The sequence below is a fragment of the Echinops telfairi genome, unplaced genomic scaffold, assembly GCF_000313985.2.
Source record: "Echinops telfairi isolate 266 unplaced genomic scaffold, ASM31398v2 ScPeMD7_7474;HRSCAF=8512, whole genome shotgun sequence".
Taxonomy (NCBI): domain Eukaryota; kingdom Metazoa; phylum Chordata; class Mammalia; order Afrosoricida; family Tenrecidae; genus Echinops; species Echinops telfairi.
Window position 1 is genome coordinate 5,808,239 of NW_022111378.1, and position 6,396 is coordinate 5,814,634.

Here is a 6,396-nt window from a genome sequence, read left to right on the forward strand (position 1 = left end):
CCACCGCCCCGCCACTGGGCTTGTTAGGTACTTTGATGCCTGCATTCGCAGCCAAGGTCCCCGCTTTTAAAGCCACCATAAAACAGGCATCGCAAGCACGCCGCACAAAATTCACAAGGTTCTATGGGGATACCTGATGAAACATAGCTTTTTTTCCCATTTCTAGTCCTCCCCCGCCGACGGAATAGACTATTGTTTGTTTTCTTTTACCTGCCGTGGATCACAGGGTCTCAAAATAAACTGCACAGTGGAATCGGTGGAGGCGGCTTTGTGTGCGCCCGTGTCCTTGAAAATTGCGGTCTGCATCCCACCCCCCGGGGATTCTGATCCAATCGGTGTGCGCATCCACCCGAGCTCTGGAATTTTAAAACCTTCCAGGTGATTAATGTTCAGTAAAGTTTTAGTCCACCTTTCTAAACTAGGACTTTTCAAACTTTTTAAAAAATATTCAATCATTTTACTGGGGGCTCGTACAGCTCTTATCACAATCCGTACATCCATCCACTGGGTCAAGCACACTTGTACACATCATCATCATCTAAAAAACATTTTCTTTCTACTGGGCTTTTCAAATTTTAATGTGCTTATGTCTGGGGAAGCTGTTTAAAACTCACCTATGATTCTGTGCCTTTTTACCACTCCTACGTTAGCCCCCCAATTACTTTGGACCCCTGATAACAGGGTCCAATTTGAAATTCCCACCACTGGCTGTTTCCTGCTTCCCAGGGGAGAGCCCAGACTCCTCAAACCCGAGGCCCGCCCGAACCACCACCACAAAGCATGCAGGGGTCTGCATTTGTGACAGGCCTGTCTGAAGGGGCTTGCACATCCATAGCAAGGCCACCACCTTACCTAATTGCTCTCTTTGTCGCAGCAGACCAGCCCCTCAAATCACATAACGTTTCCACTCTCCATCATGTTCTCTCCGCCCCTTCCACCACACTAGATCCACGGAAGTGGTTCCCAACAATCTAAAGCAACATCTTAGAAGATGAAATGTGAGAATCGTTGTGGAGAAAAGTTTGATATCCACCAGTGATATTCTTAAATTTGTGTCAAAATTACACATTTAAAGTACCATGTACACATTCGAAACACCGTAAAGAAACGTTGAACATTAAAGGAGTGGTTAATTTGGTTCAGTCGGTTGTGAAATACCGTCTAGCTGTTTAAAAATGTTTACAAAGATTAGTATTATGGGAAAATGATATATTTTAAAACCTTATAAAATATAGTTTCAGCTATACAAGAAAAACGATAGGAAAATAGTTATGGGAAACAAGTTCTCTTTGGGAGGCTTTTATATTTCAACCTCTCATTTTTTATGTATTTAACCATTTTTTATCCTGATAAAGAATCAGACATCCTATTCAATGCTATTACAAAAGAGGCCCTTTGTGATCTGTCTCTGTTTCTCAAACTAAAGCTCATTTCCCCCTATTCTAATTCTTTTTTTTTTTTTCCCTATTCTAATTCTTACTCAGATAGTTCCTGCTTCCTGGCCCTAGGCCTCTGGTCATCCTGTTCCCTCTGTCTAGAAAAGTTTCTACCTTTTCCCTGTCTTGTTAGTGATGCTCTTATGAATTCTTTACCACTTGGAATAGAGCCTTCTCTCTGCTGTATCTCTTTCCCAAAGTCCCCTCCCCAACAGTGTGCTAATTATACCTCCTATCTGTTCTTACAGCACCCCACTTCTTGGCTCCTTTTCTTCTATCCACCCTAAATTTAGTGTTCCTCCTATGTAACTGCCCCAATTCCCACAGATTTAAATATCAACTTTATGCTTACAATTTTTATCTGCATCCTTGACCTCTGCTCTGAATTCCAGACCTGGATATCCAAAGTCCCTAGCTAACAGACCCACTATGTTTTATAAAATCATCTCAATGAAAAAAAAAAATTATCAAGGGCTCACGAGGGAGGGTGGAAATGAGCTGATACCAAGGGCTCAAGTAGAAGGAAAGTGTTTTGAAAATGATGGCAACATATGTACAAATGTGCTTGACACGATGGATGGATGGATTGTGACAAGAGCTATACGAGCCAATAGAATGATTTTTAAAATTACCTAAATAAAACCATCTCAAATTGAACATATTGACAAAAGAACCCTTGATTTTTGTTGTGCCTCTAGATTTGGTGTCTTCCACTCCATGTGCCACAAAGCTCTTGCATCTCAATACACTGGCACCACCATCTATTCAGATGTCCCAAACAGGAAATCTAGGTGTCACCTTGACTTACCTTCTCCAAACTGAATTCATTAACACACTATGTCAATGTTGCTATTGCTGCTGTTAGGTACCATCGAGTCTGTCCTGACTCATAGCAACCTTGTGTACAATAGGACCTGGTCCTGTACCATCCTCCCAGCCTTACAATTAAACACATTGTTGTAGCCACTGTGTCAATCCATCTCATCGAGGGTCTTCCTATACTTGACCCCTCCTATCCCAAATTACATGGGATAAAGTCTTGCCACCTGTGATACTCACTCACTGTCAGAGAATCAATGCCAACTCATAGCGACCCTAGATAGCAGGGTACCTGTTTTCCAAATTTCTTGGCAAAGACAATTGAATCCATTTGTTGAAAGATTTCATTTGGAATTGTCAATTCCTGGAGCTTTCTTCTTTTTGTTAATGCCTTCAGTTCAGCGTGGAATTCTTCCTTGATTACTTTCAGTTATGGATCCCTCCTGATTGAGTGTTGACCAGTTTTATTTTGTCCAGTGACTCTCTCTTATCCTTCCCATCTTCTTTGGATGTTTTCTGCATTTTCAATATTCTCTCCTTAGAATCCAATATTGCAAGTCAAGCCTTTAATTTTTTCATCAGTTCTTTCAGCTCTGAGCTTTGCTGTTGGTTTTCTAACTCCAGGTCTCTGCAGATTTCATTATATATTACTTTTGTCTTCTGAAGCTGGTTTGAAATTTTGATTAGCTCTTTCACTTCATTATTTCTTCTGGTCACTTTAGCTTCTTTACATTTAAGAGCAAGTTTCAGACTCTTCTGACATCCACTTTGGTCTTTTCTATCTTTTTAATGACATTTTGCTTTCTTCATGTATGTTGTTCTTGATGTCATCCCACAACCTACCTGGTCATTAGTGCTTGATGCATCAGATCTATTCTTGAGGTGGTATCTAAATTCAAATGGAAGATACTCAAGGTCATAGTTTCGCTCTCATATGGACTTTTATTTTCACTCTTTTTTCAGCTTCAACCTGAATGTATGAGAAATCGATGCTCTGTTCCAGTCAACCCTTAGCCTTGTTCTATCTGATACTGCGCTGCTCCACTGTCTTTCCATAAAGCTAGTTGATGTGATTCCTGTGTGTCTCATCTGGTAAGGTCCATGTATATAGTCACCATTTATGCTGTTATAAAAAGGTATTTGCGATGAAAGTGGAGTCTTGCAAAATTCTATCACGCAATCTCCAGCTTTATTTCTATCAGCAAGGCCCTGTTTTGCAACGACCAGTCCTTCCTATTTGCTTCCACCGTAGCATTCCTATCACCAGGGATTATCAAGGCATCTTGATGACATTTGATCAATTTCAGACTAAAAGGGATGGTAAAATTCTTCAGTTTCTTCATCACTTTAATGGTTTTCAGTATCTGACACTGTTACACTGCTATTCCAAAGGTTGTCTGTGGCTAATTCCTCAAAAGTGGACAGCCTATTCCTTCTTTATAGTCTGTTTAGGCCAGAAGCTCTGCTGAAACCTGTTCATGGTGGGTAAGCCCGCTGGTCTTTGAAATACCAGTGACATAGCTTCCAGCATCTTAGCAAGACTGAAGTTGTCAAGGATTTTGTCTTGCTTGGATTCACAATCAGTGCTCACGGAAGCAGGAGTCAAGATATCCAACGATGAACTGCATTAGCAGATCTAACACACAAGACCACTGCAAAGTGTTGAAGAACAAGGATATTGCTTGGAAGACTAAGGTCCACCTAAGTCATGGCATTACCAATTGTCTCATATGCACGTGAAAATGAGATACAGAATAAAGCAGACCAATGAATTAATGCACTTTAATTATGGTGATGATGGAGAATATTCAAAGTTCCACGGGCTGCCAAAAGAACAAGCAGATCGATCTTGGAAGTGCAGCCAGAAAGCTCTGCAGCAATGAGACTTCATCTCACGTACTTCGGACATTTTATTAGGAGAGGCCATTCCCTGGAAAAGGATGTGATGGTTGGTAGAGGGACAGCGAAAGAGCAGAACCCTCAAAGAGATGGACTGACACAGTAGCCACAACGAGGGGCTCAAACATAGCAATTGATGGACTGAGCACTGTTTAATTCTGTTATTCACAGAGTCTTTTATACATAGTCACTCTATGTCAGAACTGACTAGATGGCACCTAACAACCTTAGTGATTGGTGCTTAAATTTGACTAGTGGTGCTAACTAATCTTCCTTGTAGCCTTATGGGTATTAGCCTATCATTAACAGTATTGTGCTTGAAATGCTCTTTTTTCACAATGAAAAATTTATCATTCCTGGCATAGTAAACTATATGCATCTGATTCAAAATGGTCAATACCAATCTGTTTTGGCTAATGCCTAGGACATGGGTCCTTCCATTTCATTTCTGATATCTTATTTTCTGAGATTCATGTTTGGTACGTTCCATGGTGCAGTTATCAACAGGAGTGAACACCTGTTTCTCTCAAGTCACACTGTAGCAAATGAAGATCCCCCAAACTTGCTCCATTCATGTTACTTAGGTCGACTCTACTCGGAGGAGGCAACTCTTCCTCAGTCGTATTTTAAATGCCTTTTTTCCAAGTCGTCATATGATGTTGCAGCGGCTAATTTTTCACGAGTGGCCTGCTTCTTCCTCCTCCCTGGTCTTACTCTGAAAGCTCCGCTGCTAGTATTTGAAATACTTGTGGCAGAGCTTTCAGCATCACAGCAACACCCAAGCCACCGTAGTATGACAACCTGACAAGTGGTTAATACTCTCTTTAAAATACACCTTGATTCTGTCCACTTTTTATCTCCACTGCTGATTACCTTAGACCAGACCATCATTTCTCAAGTGGAGTCCTGCAAAAACCTCCTGATTGATCTTCTCATCCATGTTCCATACGGCTATAAACGTGATCTTAAAACGTAAGGTGGAACATATACTTCTACTTAAAATACTTTGCAATGCACCCGTGAACGAAATCTAAACTTTAGATAGCCCATGGCCCATTCAGACTTCTGTGATTAGAGCTGCCATTCTAGTTTTATGCAACTCTCTCCCCTCTGCTCACTATTCTCCAGGCTTTTCCTTCATTCAGAACGTGCTAGATGCTGTACAGTCTTAGGAATGTAGCAGCAAATAAAACAAAAGTCCCATCTATATTTTTGTAGGAGCAGAAAATAAATAAAATTTATTTATTTTATTTATTTATGTCTGGGGTTTTGTGGGCTTGATCAGTTTCACTGAAAATTTTTGGAATGGGTAGGCACTGGCACGGGGTCACCCAGGCGGAGGTGCAGCAGCTCCGCATGCAGGAAACGGCCAACTCCATGGTGAAGAGTGTGCAGAGAGGGAACATCCGAAGATGCAGGGTGTCATGTTCCGGTGTCATGCTGTTGTGAGGATGGGCTGGTGTCCAAGCAGCGGGTTCAAGTGTGCATTGAGCACAGGCATGAGCGACTGGCACAAGCCCAGGCTCTGGTGACCAGCGAATTGGAGAGGTCCCGGACCACCTGGCCTGGTGCACCATGAACTGCAGTGACAAAGCCAAAGACCCCATGGACGCAGGGAGTAAGGAGGTGCAGGTGAAGCAGCAGCTGGAGAGCTGTGGCCCAATGTGTGCATGACCACATGCACCTCATCCCATCCATGACCAAGATGGAGTCTCTCTCATCCAGTGTCAAATAAATGTCTGTGCCAGTGGCCACGGGGGTCAGGGCAGAAATCTATATGAAAAAGAAAGGTGCCCTGGTGACGCAGTGGTTACTCCTGGCACTGCTGATCAAAAAACAAGAAAGGGCATTCGGATCTTTTAAGTGGTGCATTTTATGAAAGAAAAAATAAGATAGCAGCAAGTTAAAGGACTATGTCACCAGGCTCTGGACATTGGCTCTTTTTCATAAATTCTGTTTTACAGGAAGTAAAGTGGGCAAAATAGGTCCTGTAATTTGGGTTGGAGGTAGTATGAGTGAGTTATGTGGAACCTGTTATGTGGCAGTACTTACCCTGGCCAAGGGTCTCTCCTTTGGTGCCCCAAGCCAGAGTCGCCCCACGGTACCAGACTCTCGTGAGTTTACACGGACTGGCACGTTCCTCCAACCTGTTTATGATAATCTGTGCAGTTTTAGAAGTATTTCTGTTTCTGGCCAAGCTCCTGTTTACAAGAAGTATCCTCACCCCATTTTCCATAAGCTG

General features: G+C 42.2%; 1 pseudogene; it reads left to right on the forward strand.

Annotated features, from left to right (window-relative positions):
- Positions 1–5,459: 5,459 nt before the first annotated feature.
- On the forward strand, positions 5,460–5,889 carry LOC101650079 (annotated as a pseudogene).
- Positions 5,890–6,396: the final 507 nt, after the last annotated feature.